Source organism: Streptopelia decaocto (assembly GCF_964273445.1).
Source record: "Streptopelia decaocto genome assembly, chromosome: 3".
NCBI classification, from domain to species: Eukaryota; Metazoa; Chordata; class Aves; order Columbiformes; family Columbidae; genus Streptopelia; species Streptopelia decaocto.
In genome coordinates, this window is record NC_138656.1 from 38,173,906 (window position 1) to 38,192,940 (window position 19,035).

The following is a 19,035-nucleotide window of genomic DNA, read 5'->3' on the forward strand; positions in this document are numbered from 1 at the left end:
CTCTGCACTTCAGTGTGTTGTTGCAGCGATTAAACTTCTTCTTGGTGATTTGTTTAGCTTCAGTTTCCACCTTTGTGAATTGTTATGAGTTTGCCAGAGGAAAACAAAAAGAGTCTTTTCATACTGAGATTATGCACTAATGGCCTCCTTATTGTATCTTATATAAACTAAATAGACTGTTTAAAGCAGATGCTTCCAACGTGAGTAGTCCAATGATTGAAGCTTGCAGTGGGAAAAAGATACACACCTTGCTGCTGGGTAAGTCACTGCTCGCCTGATGGTGATTATGGAAAATAACTATAATGAGTCCCATTTTGTTAGACAGTTCTGTGGGTGAAGAATGCCCTCAAAGCTTCAAGTGTGAATTAATTGTGCCCAAGACCTGTAGAGAAGAGAAAGGAGCTTCCCAGTACAATAATTTTCCTATAGATTTTCTGATGCTGAAGTTATCAGCATCTGTTTCTGCAAGATAGGGGATGGTCATACTGTGGAACTCTGTCTTTTGCCACTATGAGAGTGTGAGACAGAAAACCACATGAACATTTTCTCTGTAGATGTTGATTGAAGTTGATATTGGTTTTGCCATCCATATTCCTGTCCTCATATCCATTTATCCTATCCCAAGAACAAATTGGAGAAGTTTCCTCATAGACTTCCTCCAACGCAGGGCCACCAACAGCTGTGCTGTTTCTACAGCACCTGTGATTTTCCCTTATGCAAGGTGAATCCTATTTCTTGTCTGCTGTGTAGTTCTAGAACAAGGTGGATGGTTATGTGCTTTTTTATAGTAATTATCTAACGTAGCTAACGTTGAGGAATGGGTCTTGACATCACCTTTAGGGACATTAGATTTGATCTGTGACTGAGAGGCAGTTCAGACAGCTTTGGTTTAGCTTTGGTCTTGATATAAGGAAAGAGCTTTCTAAATTTCCATTTGTTGTTTCAAGAAAATACAACAGATTTGTCAGTAAATACTACTGTTCATATGGAAAAGGCAATAAGTGACAGATTTTTGCATCTGTGAAAAAGTATTCTGCCTTTGAACTCTGGGGGCGTAACTGATTTAGAGGTCACAGTGAATCAATTTGAATCATCTTCCATGTGTATCATGGAATCACTGGTAAGCTAGTTTCATCTATACAAGTATGAGGAAGAAGAGAAAACAATCTGCTGAAGCTGACATGAGGGGTAGAAATGTTGGGGATGAATGATGTCCCCCCTAACTAACCAGTTAGCTTGAGGGAAGACAAGTAGCTGTCCCTTTTTCTGCTGGTCATTTTAGTGCCCTCTTTCTGGGTGGGTTAGTGTGCCTGTGCTTTTGGGCTGTATCACTTTCCCTGCAGCCAGTAGTGTGGAAGGGGAGAAGAGGCTCTACAGTGTTAGTTTCTCTGGGTAGACTGTCACTGCTTTAGCATGTCAGCATCGACCTGTGCTTTCGTCTGTATTTTCATCCAGACAAGTTCACTAAGTGGTATCCTGATCTTCCTGTACAATGTGTAGAATAATGTTCCAGGCATGGAAGCTGGGGCAAATCTGGTGAAATCAGGTGTCTGCAGATAATGCTGCAGTGTCAATAAAGTCTGTAACTTAAGTACCTTGTAGTCTGTTTGATCTGTGCTTGCTCAGATCAGCTGTAACTTTGTGAAGAAACATCTTTGTTCATTGTATTTCCAAATGATATATTTAATTTATAGGTACTCTGGAGTCTTGATTTGTATGAATGTTTGTCCCACAGGCAGTGGTATCTCACAACCAGATCTGTCTGCTCTTCATCATGTTCATTTCTCTACATAGCCCACTCAAGGCTGGGTCTCAGTGAAGGAAATGCTGAAAATGCACAGTGCTTCAACAGTGTATGAGCTGTTTATCTTCAGATTTGCATTTTGTGTCTGGTTTGTGTGGCACACAGAAGAAAACAGATCAAAGTGACAGATTCTGTAATTTCATTACCTTTGTGTTGCACAAATTCTGTTTGTGCCTGTTCTCAATAGAATAGCATCGGGACCAAAACAGAGATTTGAAAAATCTTTGAAGTTTGGAACATATGGGAGGAAGAGCGGTCTTGTGACAGTAGACTTTGCTTGAAAGCAAAACTGGTAATTTAATATACAGACTGCATTATGGAAACCACTCGTGTTTAAAACCGTTGACAGAGCATCAGTTCTTAAACAAAAAACAAATTCTGTCTTAGATTTAAACAAACTCTTTGTTCTTGTGTTGGCAGTGAATGAGCATGGAGTCTCTATTAGAGACCATAGTGTTTCCTAAGCCTAATTTAATTGTTTTGTTTATTTGGGGGAGGAGAAAAGGGGCAAAGGATCTGTGCAGAATCAGTTCTTCATAAATGAAAACAGCTCTTCTACCCGGATTAATGAAAACAAACATATTGTTGATGGGCCTGTTTTTCTCAGAGGAAGAAAACAAAGGGGTAGTGTTGAAAGCTCTGAGGAGCCCACTCCCATCCAAATGTCCAACAAGATTTTAATATAAACGTTTTTGTCCAAGAACCATCTTTTGATGTTCTTTAATGCTTTACATTCAATGTAGTTATTAGCAGCAAACTTCATATAGAGCAGCTGAGAAATGCTGCCAGGCCAGAATCTAAGCTCTGGGTTACATCCTTTTAAATGTGTTTAAATTATATACAAAGAAGATGCCTTCCAGTTCAGGTACATAATGTAATGGCTTTCTAAGCTGAAAATTTTTAATTTTACTGAGTTCTCTCAAAGCACAGCAGAGTAGGCAATGTGGTTAGGAATCCTGTAAAAAGTTTCATATGCTTTTAATTCTTCAAGATCATGTTTTCAGCTGAGTCTGGATTTTCTTGCAAGACCAGATCCTTAAATTTGTGGTGGGATTCTTATTCCCAAATTTTTGAATTTTTGAGTTAAATATAATTCATACAATAGTCTAGTGTTCAATCTGTAAGTACTGAAGTGTATATTTGTAGTTTAGAAGTGAGGATTTATATTTTAAAATTCTGAAATGTGTGGTCATTTTTGTGTGTTTCTTCTGAATACTTTTCCAGATTAAATATGGACCAAATTGTAAAATCATAAGTGTAATTTCAGTTAGTATGGAAATAGGTGAATGAGCTACAAAAAATAACACATAGCAGTTTGCCATTTGTAATAACCTTCAAAAGTATCTCTTCATGGATCAATATTTGGTCTGATGCAAAGTGTGTTATGCAGTTGATTTATACAGATAGTTTCACTGAAACTGAATAATCTACATTCATGCTTAAAGTTCAGACAAAATGTGACTGAAAATGAAGAATGAGTTAAAAGAAGAATTTGAAAGTAATCCTTCACTAGTTAGTATTAAGTCTACTGTTTGATTCAGGGTAAAATTTTGTACTTGGATCTGTCTGAGCCATTGCAGTGAGAGCTCCATATGTCCAGTTAAACCCTGAAATGTTTGATTGATAAGCAGTGTTAGCCAGAATGTATTTTTTCCAAGCATGCTGCTTTTAAATTTAGGAAAAAGTAAACGTTTTAGTTTTGAATATTTTAAAGCTGAAAATAGATGCAACATGGCAAATGTGATCCTTATGCTGAGCCCATTTCAGATTACGTTGATTTTAATACCAGTGCTTTGGCTGGTGATACGTTTTGAAAATAATAGTTTATGGCCAGTATGTTTTCCTGTATTGGTGTTTCTGAACAAAGTTGCATGATATATTGCAATAAGGAAATTAGCTGTTATATATTTTCAAATAAGGAAACTAAATTCTATCTATGTATTCACCCTAATTGCAGAGAATTCTGTCTTCACGTGCCATAGGAAAATATAGATGAGTTGATTATTATCTGTGAAAATAAATAATAATAAAACCAGGTTGTGATTCACTTAGGATTTAGAGTGATCTTTCCTTCCATGCTCCCAGGCCTCAGCCTATTTTCACCTAAAGGCTATTCCACGTAGGTCAGCTCTCTTCACCATCTCCATGGCAAGTGTATCACCTCAGTGGGTATAGAAGTGATGCAGGGATGACCATGAAGTATCCAAAACACTTGTGGAAGTATCTGTCCTTTTAACCAGAGACTTTATCTAGAAACAGAGGAGACCTCTCTTGTAGCTTTACCTGTGGAAAAGCAGAGTCTGATCCCAATGCCTGTGGGATAACGAGGCCATTGCCTGTTTGGGGAGGATCAGCCAGGTTCAGGCTGTGCTTTCATCCTTTAAGGATATAAGTGGGATTAAAATCCTCCCGCATCTCCTGTACCTTGTGTTGTATCTTCACAAGGCAAATGAAATTTGGGCCTTGCTCCTTGTCCTATTTGAGAGAGTCCCTGGTTCTCTCAGGTGTCCTGGCTGTCTTCTTGGTATGTTCCCTACTCCTGCTCCCAAAGACTGTGTTCTGAAAAGAAGTGACATTACTGCTTGTTAATGGGGCCCTGCCTCTGCACTAAAATCAACAGCACAGCATCAGCTTCCTTTCTTGCCTCTTTAGTCACCTCAGAAATGTATAAAATGCAGGAATTTACCTTACAGTTATAAATAAATATACGCTGACACTGTATATCATCAAATGTGCTTCTGAGCTCGCTTGTGTGTGCGAATGTGTGTCAATAAGCATGTCTTAATTTTTATTGGCATTCATACACACACATAAATGTGGATCTCTGTTTATACCCCATAACGTTCTGTGCCTGTCACCTGCACAGCAAAAAATGTGCATATGAATATTTTTTCCAGTTTCTCAAATTTTCGTGTACTTTGTAAATTCTGTGTTTATATCTGAGTTTTTTGTTATAGTTTTATTTTGATCTCCTGGGCTGCTCCACTGCAGTGAGATTTTTATGTCTGGGATATGACATTTTTATGTATGGTTCTTAATTTTAGATAGAACTGGCTAAATGTATACAGTTTGGAGGTTTGGAGGCTATTTAAAGATTTCTTAAGAGCTCTGGAGTCTGAGTTTTGGCAGCAATTTTGTTCTCTGAAAGTCTGGCTTGAATGAAGGAAAATAGAGATGAGCAGATAAACTTGAAGGAGCTCTTTGTGAACAATGATGGTAGCTTAGTAAGGATGATCTCCATCAGCTCCATCTATACTCAGTGGAGGAGAAGACATTTCCCCTCCAAAGAGGGACTCAGAACAGTTAAATTAGGCTTCACTGGTGAATGTTTCTCTCAACTGACTGAAGGCTGTTTAGACACATTAGCCTTGTGATTAAATTAGCCTTGATGAGTATTCTTTCTGATGGGCTAATCTAAAGAATGGTGTTCCAATCGTTAGGAAAGCTGATATGTGAATGGTATCTCTGTATCTTGGGCAACTTACCCTAAAGATGGGAAATTTAAGCGGCATTACGAAGTTCTTTGTAGGTCATTTTACATTAGGGCTGTGTATTTGAGAGTGGACTTTGATCCATATTACCATAGACAGGACACTTTAATGAACACAGGGGAAAAGGAGGATGGAAGGAAAACAGTCTTTCTTGAACCACTGGGTTTCTCACAGAACATCTTCAATCTGTATTTTTTCCTCATTAAAATAGATGTGCACATAATTTTCATTTACTGAGTGAAAATGGAAAGGTGGCAAAAGCAATCTGATAACTGAAGGAGATGTTCATGGTAGGAAAACTACCTAACCCTCACAGCTGGAAAATCTTCAGGTGGCAGCAGCCCAATATCTGAATATACTGACCTTGCTTTGCCTTGTGGATTACAAGAGAGTTTGTAGGAAATAACCGGAGATAAGAGTACTGGTTGCTAAGGGGATGTGAAATACAAAAAGTTAAACTCATGCAATGTTATGAATGGAAGTAGAAAAACAAATAGGAAAGTGCAATACAAACTCATTCATAATGTATGTATTATACATTAATTACATCATGGAGTACTGCTGGCTATGTTTTTGTTTACATATTATATTACTAAAGAAAGGCATGTTTTATCATTTGAGTGGGCAGTTCCATAGTTATATCTGTATTTTCTTAATGGGAAGATTTATCTGCTATATGAAGCATTGTGGAAAAATGAGAATGCAACTGACTCAAAATAATCTGTTTCATATCAGTTTTAAAAACCCTGAAGTTGTGTTCTTTTGCTTGATATGATATGACATTCTCTCTGGTAGAGAATGACTTTCATAATGCAATGTGGCATACCTTTCTGAGGGTGTTATAGGAACCACATGCCTAGGGGGTTCCCTGGAAGGCCTCTGATGTAGAAAATGTGCAGTCTTGCTAGGGAGCCCGGCTCTTTCAGAAAAATGAGAATGTCATGTTCTCAGACTGTCTTTGCCATAGAGCTGATGCATCCTACCAGGAAAGAGCAGTTCAGTGCTTGAGCAGTATTCTCAGGTACTAGTTAATGGGAAGATCATGTCAACTCTTGTAACTTGAATATAATATGTAGGTTAGCAAACATGAGAGCTCTGATAAGGAATTATATCAGTGGGATTTAACCTCCAATGTGCCTCTCTTCTACTGCTAAGCATCTGTTTTATCCCAGTTCCACAATATTCACATGACTGAATACCTTTTTCAAGCAATGACTTCATGTATTTTGATTAAAAAACAGAAAGACAGGAAATTAGATGAGACACAGATCTCAGCTCTCACTTTGAGGAGAATGTTTCTTGTTTGAGAGAGGACTGCTTTCTTGTTTAAAATTCTAGGCCAAGGCAAGTGACTCAGAAGGAATAACTATATAAGCAGATTTACCTAAGCAAATGCACTTCTCTCCCCTCTTCCCTCAAAATAGGCACTGCTACTGATGAAGACATTTTTTCAAAAAAAGCTTAAAGAAAGCATTTTTTTTTTCTTATCAGTTCAGATATCAACCCACACCATTAGTTTTTCATAATAGTTCATAAGATTGTAATAAGTAATCAAGGAAATATTTAGAGATATTAAAAACATTTTCCATGTAAATTTCATGTTAATAAATGGAAAACATAATTTGATAAGGGATTAACACTGTTTAGTCTTGACAACAGTGATGCATTGGATAGTAGTAGTCAAGGTACTGGACACTTTGGGATGGAAATGTTGACAGTCAGAAAAATCTTAAGCTTCTATTTTTACATTCTAATTAATTCTACAGCAGCATCTAAAGGCCTTGACTTTGGAGTAGTACCACCCTGTGTTAGCACTGTCCAAACATGTTATGTGAGATGGTCTCTTCCTGGAAAGTAAAATGGAAGCAGCCAAGGCAAATAATGGAAAGAAGAGAGGTGCAGGAAGGGGAAGAAACTTGCTGAAGGTAATCCAAGAACAGAGGTAATGCTGGGAAGTGAATCCAGGTTTTACAACTGTAGTTCAATGCTCAGTCTATCACCACACTGCATCCACTTGCATTCCTCCTATTTCTGCTGGGCATTCAGTGTTTATGATAAGAATTTTGAGCTCATCTCAAACTAAAATGAAGAACTTAAGGGTCTAAGTGTAGAAAAGCTTTAAAATTATTTGATGACTTCACTGTGGGTAATTCAAAACTTAGGCAGACACAGCATTTCAGCTGAGGTGCTAAAATTTCCCTTCAGCTCATGATAATTTGCTTGAACGTGTATTACCTCAATATATATAAGGATCTCACAGAGATGGCTTTGTATAAAAAGAATCATCAAAGCCTGTGAAACAAATTTTGGTTAAATTTCCTGAAATTCTACAGCCACATAAGTGTCCAAAGCCAGTAGATACTGTTTATGTCTTTTGGGTGAGTATATGGAAGTTCCTACCAGTCAGACCACTGACTTTTTTCAACCACGTCCAGTGCATCAGAAAAGGAATAAGTGCACTTATTCTCTTTATTTTCTGTGTAAATGCTATCTGTAAAGTTTCTGGTTTTCATTTTTCTCACTTTGGTTTGATATAATTGGATGAATGATTTGAAAGAATTTATATTATTCATGCCATGCTTCCAATAATATCCATTCAAAACCAGGTCTGCTTTTCTTTACGTCAGCACACATTACATTGAGATATACAGATTCTTCAGAATCAGAATGTTAATAAGAATGTGTTTATTTACTTTTTTCCTACTATTGAAAAAAAAAGATTTTTAACTTTTGTATTTTAATTTGCATAATGTAAAAAATATTCAGTTTTTATAGCATAACAGACAAAATTAAAAGTTTAAATGAAAATGTTGATATTACTAAAAATAGATCTATGAAAGCCAATGTTTAGATCTCCAATCTGTCTTAATTGCTTAAGAAAGAACAAAAAGAAATGATTGAAAAATAAACATTTCAGAATATTTTATAAGTATTTAGAATAGCTCAGTTTTCATATGCTAATTCTTTCCGTCATGAATTCAGAATTTTTCTAGAGTGACTAACAGCTTAAAAATTCAAATTCATGTTGCATTTCCTAGAATATTTGCACTTAGGATGTATGGATAAAGCTAAAAATTTAACTGCATGTTTAGCACCAATTTTATTATTTATTTAGTCTTCTCAGTTTTAGGAAAGAAGGATTACTAGTTGGTAACAGATTTTTTTCAATAAAGTTCCTAAATTGGAGGCCAGACTGTGAATCATCAGCCTTTCAGAATTTGGTACTTCTGATATTTGGCTTCTTTAATACTGGAAAAAAAAAAAAAAAAACAAAAACCAAAACCAAACAACCTTGAATCTGTATTTATTAGACATATAGCTCTACTTATTATTAGAGGTCACTAAAGACCCAATGCTGTCTCCCCTACTGTCACTGTTAGGAGTCAGATTACAGGCTGTGTACTGCCGGTCATGAGGCTTGCAAGCTGTTTGTCAGTTCCATGAAAAACGTGCAAGAAAAGGTGGAAAAATGAAGCACGACCCAAATGATGATCTGTTCCCAATTTGCCAAACCAAGATAACTACAGTATATCACAGAACATCTTGTTGTGGCCAATGTGAGCCTCTCTGGGATGCAAGGTGATGCAAAGGTTTTCCAGGATGCAGCAGCAAGGAGTTGGGTCATAGAGGGTGGTGGACTTGCACAGAATGGGTTTGGCTCCTGAACTCTGCACTGAAGAGTCAGGACCTTAGCAAGGCTCATTTTCTCTCCTACTGTACTCCATCATCTGGTCAAAGCCTATTCGTGGGTGCTCACAACTCTTCATCAGCTTTGGATGTCAATCAAAGCTGAGTATAAGCAGAGTTCCAGCTTCCATCTAGAATACCAATATACATAAATAATCTTTGTTTAATACCTTATTTAAAATCATCTTGTATTACTTCTTGAGATTACAAGTATTTGAAGCATTTGTCTTAACATCTTTGTAGCATATGGCTTACTATGAAAAATATTAAAATTGCCTACGATCTTAATTATCTTTCAAAATAATCACCTGCAACCCTATCTGACCTTATTTTCCCAAAGCTAAGTAATAGAACGCTTAAAAAACCCCCAAACCATGCATGCAATATTTCAGAATCAGCTTATAGAATAACTCCTGTCTCTATACTATTATACTTGCTAGCATGCTGCTCTTGAAAATGCAGCATAAAATTGCATGTTAAGTACTGTTTTAATGTTTTTTGTTATCATGAATATGTGAGCCTGTAGTTGAAAAATGTCATGGTTAATCTGTGAACTTAATCCTTTGAAGGAATGAAAAGTAGAAAGGACTCAGCATTATTTTGCTTGCTGATGCCAGATGACAAGTACTTGAGTGTTCCTGCACAGAAACAGGCAGCCAGATATGCTTTTAGATCTTCCTTTTCCAAAAAATTGAGTGGACAGTGAATGAATTATTTGAAGTAGTTCCTCTCTTTGCTTATCAAAACATTCAGCAGAATAAAAGTATAGTGCTGGAAAATCTTCAGCCTCTTTGAATTCTAGATCAGATGCAACATTAGTGAAACATTTTATTTAAATAAATAAATCCAGCTGCTATGTTATCTGGCAAGCAAAGTTGTATAGGGCCTTTTCTTACAGTGTTTTTTTCAAAATAAAGTACGGGTGTTGAATTCCCCTGCTGGTCCCTCCCTTGTTCCTCGTCTCTCCTTCCACCTCCCCCAATAGTGCAGTAGCATGCACTGCTAAAGTTAGATAAAGGCTTCTAAATCCCAACCTCTAGTACTGGAAAAGAGGTGCCTATAATGGATCAAGTGCCAGACTGTCTTCAGGTACCTGGCACTGTATTCACCCAAACGCACAAGTATTTGTTTGAAATACTTTTCTAATCTCTCTAAATTGGGAATCCTATGCTTTTCTCTGGCAACTTAGAGTTTGGAAGAAATCTTTTGTTTCCATTATGTTGTGGTCTTTGTAGTAACAGTTGAACTTTTACCCAGGATATCAGGTTTGTTTCTCATACTATCATGGTATTTTGACATATAAGTTATTACTCTTTAAAATGAATCAGTTGGATTTGCTCCAAATCAATCTTCTCCTCTCTCGACTTCAACTGGGACAAGGAAGCATGCTGGTTGGGTCAGGAATTGGCAGCTTCAGAACTGAACTTCTCTGTGGGCTCTTCCAAAGTGCTAGACAGAGTCTTGAACATCATCTAGCCACAAGGTGGTCCTCTTCCAGGGACAGTAAATTTTTGTTACATATAGGATGAGGTATGTAATCAATGCTCTTTAAGCCGCATTTCATGGCATATATTCCTTCAATTTTTCCTTTTTGAAACCTCTTCTTAATTATGGTACATGGTCTGAGACCGCAAAATTACAATCATGTATTCATGCTGAAATCACAGAAGATCTGCTTTCATGTCAGTTGGAAGTTAAACCCCATTTGTCTACCCAAAAAGCTCTTAAGATGTAGGATTAGAGGATGCTTGGAGTACCACATATGTAGCAAGTATGCAGATGCCTACACTAAATGTGACTTTTGCAGAAAGGACAGTGGAAGAATTTGGTGTAAAAATTGGATAGGACTTATTTTCACATTCTGAAGTTGAGCCTCCTTATTATTGGATTTGCAAATTGTATCTCTAGGCATACTGCAAACATACTATCTCAAACTCTTCACTTTAGTTTAAAACCACTAATTTAATAAACCTTAGGGTCCAAATACGTTGTTTAGATATGTAGTCAACTGTTTCTTTCACAGGAGGAGACACCTCAGAAGTTTCAGTCAGATATTTCTGGCCATTATTCATGATGAGAAGTGTACAACTGAAGTTTAAAAAAAATACACTTCAAAAAGGGGGACACACTGGGATTCTCTTCTCTGCTAGAAGAGAATAAGTAACAAAAAATTAGAGGGGAAAATGTTTAGTTACAATGCATATCATAAATTCTGCTACCTCAAATAATTGGGTGTGTAAAACCGGTTTGTCATAAGGTGTGATGGATCTGCCTGTGTAAGGCTAAGCTGTGCCACAGTGCCCAAACCCTATTAGAGAAAAAAAGACTAAGAGAAGAGCACCATATGTTTATGACTGTCACAGGCCTTATTTTTTCAAGAGGTAAAGCCAGAGGCACTGTTGCACAGCTGTTACAGAGCTTGTTTCCAGATCTGAGCTTCTCTAGATTAAAGTAAACTTCATCAAATTTTACCAAAGACTAGGATGAGCTTTCATGAGGCACCACTGATGTTAGAAACCAATTGTAGGAAAATAGCTAAAGCTGTCAAATGTGTTGATGCCACTGCTCAACATTTAGAAGAAACTTCTACTCACCATAATGGACCTTGCCTTAGGGGTGGAATCTATCTTGTATCATTTTAGACATTTAAAAGATAGGTATCAATTTCAAAGCAGGTTGTTTGGACTCCATTTGCAGTGAGTTCAAAAGTAAGCTGGAATGAAATACATCAAATCTAAATCAGACAGTAACTTTAAAATTAGATGACTCATGATTTAGAAAAGGCTATTTAGTGATTTGAAAGGAAGGTTGGACAGCTCTCTGGGATGTATGTCTAGAATTGGTTTCACTAATCGTTGCCTGGATTATTAATTGCGTATTCTAATTCCGTGTGAGTGTGTGACTTTCTGATGAAAAAAGCCCTGATTGGAGGATTTCTTGTGTCTTTGATCTGTAACTCTAGCTTTGATCTCCTTGCGTCTTGTAGTTAGACTGTAAACACTATAAAACCATTTTGTCATCTATGAAACTTCAGATGTTATATTTTTTGGCAGTTCCATGGTCTTTAGCTTGCAAAAACAAACAATGAGAAATAAGATTTAAGAAAATATTACCATACCAAGTGTTCAGAAGTCCTGCTTTTCTCTCCAGTGATGGAATCTCTGATCCAGCTTGTTCATGTATGTTCTTATGTTCACACCTTGGGCATATACAGGTAGAACACAACCCTTTGGAGGACCACTCACCTCTGTGTGTCTACAACAGAAATGTCAAGCAGTCCTCTATTCTCAGAAAAGTCCACCACAGTGAATTTCTTACCATGTAAAGGAAAATTCTCAAATCACAGATTGGGATTCCCCCCTTCCCTGAAGGCCAGAAAGCAAGACTTGCGGTTTCTTCATTGCACAATATCTGAGTAGTTGGTAGGGCAGCTGCCTGAAGCCAGTCACAGTTTTGCTGTGTGTGACTCTCTCCATGTTTTAGGAACAATGCTGCACTTGGCAGGGACCATGCTTTGGTCTTCGTTCATGTTATGGCTTTGTAAACCTCATGGACCCCTGGCTGTAGTCACAGGGTCCTGGCTGGAGCCATTCACAGAATGACCATATGTACATTCAAAGGAGAAGGGAGGGATACTCGTTTGTATCTCTTCTACTTTGAAATGTGTCATTAGTGTGTACATTTGCAACCTTTCTTCCTGTTACAGTTCCCCTGTTGAAGAGTTTGATCTCGTCTCTGAATTCTCTGCCTGAGAGAAAGGACCTCTCTCTGCCCCTGCTCTTACTACATGAAGGGAAGGCAGCTCATGAGGTGTCCTCTGCACCTTCTGTAGGATAGAAATTCTCCAGGTACCAGCACATACTCTGCCTGTGAGTTACATATGGGATCACCTCTCAAAGGAACAGTTCAAGGTCAGCAGCAGGCCTTTTTACATTGGGACTTACCTTTACTTTTACAGTCCCATCCTGATCCCTTTGTGTGGGTATGAACTCGAAAGCTGAAGTTGTCGGTTCCCCTGTAAAATCCCCTAATTACAGTAGAGGTTGAAGGGCGAATGTGGTGGTGTTTAGAGAAGAAATTTGCCATATATAGATGATATTACTAATCCAAACAGCTACCTGTGATTCATTCTTCTCAATTTCCGAAAATAAAATCTCCATCTTGTATGTCACCAAATACTCCACAGAAATGGGTAAAGAATGATTTAGCGAACAAGCACTGTCAGCCCAGCTGAAATTTGAAACATGGAACCTGTGAGATGCGGTGTTCCGCAAGATTGTGGTCTTGTTCTCATAATTGTGCCCGTGCCTGCTCATGCACACACAGACAGTTTTACACATGTACTTTAAATTGCCTGGCATAATACAAATGTCCAACAAATATTTGTCTGCAGGACTGCCATGGTAGTATCCACTCCCCATACTTCCTACCCACGAGTGGGCTGTTTGCAATCTTTTCTAACTGTAACAGCATTTTAGGGAAGGAATGTGCAGGGCATTTGGGTTTCTATCACACAATATACTTTGATCCTTTTTTGGAATATTTTTCATGTATAGCACAATTTTTACAATCCCAGTTGTTTCCTTTTTACTCTATTGTAGAAGTTTGTTCTGTACGTATGTTTTTTTAATTCAGATGCAATAATAAGGGCTGGGTTAAAACATGTAATTTTTTGTAATTTTCTGGTTAATGTGAATTATCTCTTTTAGGGAGTTTCCTGGACAACTGCAATGTCACCTTCATTTAGTATGTTTGGAGGCTTGTTCCTTGTTTGGATGCCTAGAAGGCCTCAGCACTAAAAAATGTTGCCTAATCTTTAACAGAACTCAGAAGTCTTGCTGAGAAGTTGAAACAGGATTAGAAATCTAAGTATCTGATCCTTTGAGGATAGCTGCTTCAAAGCAACTATGCAAAGCTGGGGAAGGAGAGTGACTGAGCAAGCTCGAACCCTTTGAAATATTTACTGTTCAGTGAGTTTGGAGAGGAAGGGGGAACATGATGAGGCCTTCCCTCTCCTGAAAGTTGATAGCGTCCTCTTGTTTTATTAATAGGAAAAAGATGATATTACTACTTGACATTTCTTTTGTTTGACAAAAGCTACAGGCACTGATATAAGTATTATACCTTATATATGTACACACACACATACATGAAAGTGGTAGAAAAAGGTGAAAAAGGCTGTAAAACTTCAATTTGTTCCTAAGTATTATCAGGAGTTTTTTAAGGAATACTTCAATTCCCTGTAAAACACATTCAATAACTGGATCAATAGCCCTCATATATTGAACATGAAGCATTAAGAATTGTTCTTTTACAAGGTTTGATCTATTGCTCAGTGTCCTGCCAGCAGTTTGTCCCAATTTCAAAGTGGTTGTGGGGCTTGAGCTTTTGTTTTGGCTCTCTGCATCAGATGGACATCTGTGTGTCCTAATGAAAATTCTGCCTTGGCAGGAAGCTAGTCCCCTTGTCACAGAGTGTGCACCTACTCCCGTGCCTGAATTTATTTGCACAGCCACTATTTGCAAAGAACTGTGCAGTTAGCCTCCAGTTTCTTCTCTCCTGGTAGTGATTTTTCTCTTTTTTTTTTTTTTTTTTTTTTTTTTTTTTTTTTAACCCGGGCTTTTTGTTTTTGTTGCTAAACTTGGATGTTTTCATGATATATTTTCTCTGTTCCTCTTCTGAAAGCATCTCATGGGCTCATCTGTTCCATTTTTCATTTTGCTGCTAGAGTAAGCCATAATTACCTAAAAATGGGTGGGCTTGAATCTCTTCAGTTGACCATTTTCTCATCAAGGCATCTTTCCAAAGGACTCAGCGTAGCACATCAGAGATGTCTAAGGACTCAGTCAGTGTAAGCCATGCTGTGCTCTGCTGTGTTTATATAAGCTTCTAAATGAAAGGAAACTTTTTCAAACATAAACCAAATATAATTTTCAAGTTTTTATTTGGGGACTTCACTGAATTGCTGTTTGGAGCCAGTAAAACTCTGTGTGGATGAACAGCTCTTGCCAGCTCAGCCTGAGAAGGAGGATCCCTGTAACCAGGCATATGCCCTTCCTGTGTGCATGGCATTGGGTTTTTAATTGCGTTTAGTGTAAAGGTAATCAGAGCTGGCTAATAGATTTAGGAAAAATAATCATTGAAAATAAAACCCTGTCCTGAGTCAAAAGTTCATTGGTTTTGAGAGGATTGTAAAAATATTTCAGTGGAGGCCCTAAATTCTTGAGTGGATTGCTATTTATCAATGGTCATGCACATGCTAAATAATGATATTAAATAAATTACTCTCCTGTTGTGTTTTATAATAAAGCAAAGCCTTCCAGCTATATAAACAACGCTTTATTTTTCCAGCATTATGGAATAAAGAAGCACGAGGTAGGCTAGTGGGTTGACTATTTAAGGTTCATGACTGAACAGCAATTTCCAAAGCTGAACGTAAGTGTGATGATGATATGGATTTTGCTATGCTCACTTATGCAAATTAAGGCAACTTTTGAACAACCTGCACACATTAAATTTTGTATTTGGTAAATCTTATGTATTGCCCATCATGTTGGATGGAACTACCAATGTTTAAAAAAAATCAATTTATTTTGCTGTCCTTGATGTAGCTGATGCATTAGTAACCCTGACACTTTTTGTCTGCAGCTTAAGCACTTTGAAGTGTCTTCTGTTTTTTAAATGTCATATGAGTATTGGAAATACCTTCAGCTCTCCTGCAAATGAGTTTTGTTTAATGATTGTTGTTTCTAAATAGGTCATGGACATTTTAGGGTTGAAAAGGTCATGCAAAATATTGGATAAGCAGCCTTTGTATTTCAGCTTATAAGTATCTCAATATATGAGTAGTTTTAATGTCTGTGATCCACAGGCTTCATGCTTCCTCAAAGTAAAAGCAAAATATTCATTTTACATGTGTAAAGCTTGCAACAGAAGTGTCGTAAGTGATGTTTGTTGAAGTACATTAGTTTTCCTATGTTGCTCGCTGTCATTAACTGCTCAAGAGCTACGCTGGTGAGTGCAAACAGTAGAAAGATAGATATGCTCTCAGATCCTTCTGATTACCTGAGCTTTTTCACGACAAAATCAGAGCAATGGAAGGAAAGATAGCTTTGAGCCAGACCTGCAGGTCTCAGGTGCTTGCAACAAGAGTAGATGTTCACACATCCTAGAAAGTCCTCAGGCACCTCTCCCGTTTCCCAAGACTTGGCAAAGATGATGGAGAGTGGGCCAGCAATGACCTCAGCCAGCTCCCTCAGCACCCGTGGGTGCATCCCATCTGGACCCATGGATTTATGGATGTCCAGATTGCCTAATTGCTTCCTAACCCAGTCCTCATCAACCAAGGCAGACTCCTCCATTGTCCTGACTGCCTCTGGGGCCTCAGCGGTACGGGGCTCCTCAGGACAGCTTCCGGCAGAGTAGACAGAGACAAAGAAGGCATTCAGTAACTCTGTCTTCTCTGTATCCTCTGTCACCAGGGCACCCACCTCGTTCATCAGTGGGCCTACATTGCCTCTGGTGTTAGTTTTAGCTGCCACGTATTTGAAAAAGCTCTTTCTGTTGTCCTTGACCCCTCTCACCAGGTTTAATTCTAAGGTGGCCTTAGCTTTCCTAGTTGCCTCCCTACACCCTCTGACAACAGCCTTATATTCTTCCCAAGTGGCCAGCCCCTCCTTCCATGATCCGTAAACTCTCCTTTTCCACTTGAGCATACCCAGCAGTTCCCTGTTTAACCACGCAGGTCTCCTGGCTCCCTTCCTTGACTTCCTATGTGTCGGGATGCTCTGATCTTGAGCCTGGTACAAGCAGTCCCTGAACACTAACTGACTCTCTTGGGCCCCTTTACCTTCAAGCAGCCTTGCCCATGGGATTTCCCTAGCAATTGCCTGAAAAGGCCAAAGTTTACCCTGCTGAAGTCCAGGATTGCAATTCTGCTTGCTATTCTGTTCCTGCCACATGAGATCCTGAACTCCGCCATCTCATGGTCGCTGCAACCAAGGCAGCCCTCAACCTTCACTGCTTCAACCAGCTATGAGGTTAATCCAGCATGGAAAATCACATTTACAATGTTGGCATGTGCCTCACAAAAGTGGCTGCTTGACGAACGAGGGAAGAACAGCTCTGTTTACTTTAGTGTGTGACACAAGAGACCCAGAGCAGTCAAAAACAAAAAAAAAATGATTACTGGAAGGTAGTACACAAGCAGATAGCAGGTATTTGCTAAAATAGCATGTGCTTGACAAAGTAATTCCCTAATTTCCCTGTGTAAGAGCTGGATTTGTATTGTGGTGTATACATCTCTAAATTTCCTGAAACTGCAAAGCAATCTGGTCAGCTCTGTTGAAGAGTTTCTAGGTGTCACAGATTGTAAGGTGTTGATTTTTAGAAGCTGCCAAAAAATAACATGAAAGAGGAAGCCACAGAATCCCTTTAAAATATGCCTAAAAAAATGAAGCAAGGACACAAATCAGGTGGCAGAAATTGCATTTATTTTTGTGAACAAGTAAAAATGAAGTTTTGCTGTAAGCAAAATGATGCTTTTCCATCACTTAGCACCATTATAGCTGCAGTAACATTTCCTAACAAACTCTGTCAGTGTATTTCTGTTAATTTGACAGCCTCCAGTAACATTAAAATCTCTCTTGGGATGTTAATTTGTCCTGGGCTGAAATGAATAGAGTGTATAAGCATGGTTTACAGCTCATTTTAAAATAATTTTCTTCTTCAGAAGATTAAAAAAACCCCTCATGCGTGGTTTGAACTCTCCACCACCCAGGTGATGGGGAATGGAATAAACACAAAAACTAGTCAGCATCCTTGCAGCATGCTGTGCCCAATGTCTGGTGCTGGGAGGACCGTATTAATTTGACTGACATGCCCAGCGAGACGACCAGCATTGCTGCAGGGTAAGCTTCCACGTAGAGGCAGGTGAAGGTGCCTTGAGCTGTGGCACAGCCTATCTGCCACCTACCTGTGGGTACTGGTGAATCCCCAAATCACTGGGTGGTGTGTGTGCCTAAAAACCACTTTGAAAATATCAGTCCTTTGAAAATATTAGGGCTAAAGAAGTGGAAAAGCCATTGTGCTCTTAAGTAAGACATTGCAATCGGTATTTTTTTTTGTTGTTTTCCATCTGTCTGACAATCATGGTCTGGCTCTTTCGTTATATTTCCGTGTTCCCATGAAAATGAAGTTAGCATGTGCACAGAAATACTGCTCTTCATTTTGTATTCTTTCCAATGTACTTTTCATCTACACATCGTGGAGCAGAAAATGAGAGGCTTGCACTACCCCAATTCTCACAGGGGATCATTAGGATTCCCCACTGTTGTCTAATCATGTGCTGTCCTATTGATGTGTAGTCAATTGATAGGGTAATTGTGTTCTGTGCAGTAGATCTTGCTTGAATACAGCAGCATGTTGATTTTAGTTACAAGAAGCTGGTATGGATTTTAAGCTCTTAAAGAACAAATATTCCTGTGCTTCACTGAGTATAAGCACAAATTATGGACGGTTTAAGTAATGGAAAATGGAACACTTGACATATATATATTTGTAGATGGGCTTTTGTAAGGAAGAGGTATATCAGATGCATGCTGAATCACCTGAATTTTTCATTTCTGTAATGCTGGAAGGAGTTTGCAAATAAGTCTGCTGGTCTGTGAGAGGGGCTGCCTTCGCAGATGGACTGTGTCCATCGTAGCACATCTGACTGGTGAGAGCTGAAGCTCCTGCCATAAGCCGGGGAGCTGCAAGGCCTGAGCTCCACCAGAGAGAGCTAATGAGCAGTGTGGAAAAAGTTTCTTCAAGCTTTTTCTTTATTGTGCACACTTCATGCCCTGAGCTGCAGGCATCAGCCCGTTAGGAGTGATGGGAATAAGACCAGGGCTGAGGCTGTGTTGGTTACCCAGGCCTCTTTGGTCCAGGTGGTGCTGCAGAGGTGTTTCTGCAGACTGAGGGAGCGCAGGATCCTGCAGCCTCGTTTCCAGGTATTTGTGGTATATGTTAGGAAAACAATTCCTCAGTACCAAGGTGGTTACTGTGAGCCTC

The 19,035-nt window shown here is 38.6% G+C and overlaps 1 protein-coding gene across 2 annotated transcripts in view; it reads left to right on the top strand.

Annotated features, from left to right (window-relative positions):
• SMYD3 (SET and MYND domain containing 3) overlaps nt 1-19,035 on the top strand; it is a 402,785-nt gene that overhangs the window by 252,450 nt on the left and 131,300 nt on the right. The window lies entirely within an intron of this gene.